The following is a 391-nucleotide window of genomic DNA, read 5'->3' as shown; positions in this document are numbered from 1 at the left end:
GGTGTTTAAAAGAGGAACTTGGGATCTATTTTCCCAACCAAATTATTCTACTATACTCATTATTTTCCATTTAAATTTTACAACATGAAAATAAGATAATTTTTGCCAAAGTATTTAAAGGGTTCATTTGCTTTCTAAAAGGATTCCCCTAATATTTTGATATATAAGTTATCTTCTTGTGAAACACTTACTGTGTCATTATATTTATCAATTTTTCTCTCCCTTCAATTTCTAACAGTCTAATTCTACATATTGTTCTAGACATATCTACATATTGTTCTAGACATTCATTTAACAATGGCTCTGTTGCATGATTCTTACTGTTGGCCAATAAAACTTTGATCATCTAGAGAGGGGGCAAGATGGCGGAGAAGTAAGGAGCTCCGTACTT

This window comes from Crocuta crocuta, unplaced genomic scaffold (assembly GCF_008692635.1).
Source record: "Crocuta crocuta isolate KB4526 unplaced genomic scaffold, BGI_CrCroc_1.0 scaffold3091, whole genome shotgun sequence".
Taxonomy (NCBI): domain Eukaryota; kingdom Metazoa; phylum Chordata; class Mammalia; order Carnivora; family Hyaenidae; genus Crocuta; species Crocuta crocuta.
This window is presented reverse-complemented; position numbering follows the sequence as displayed.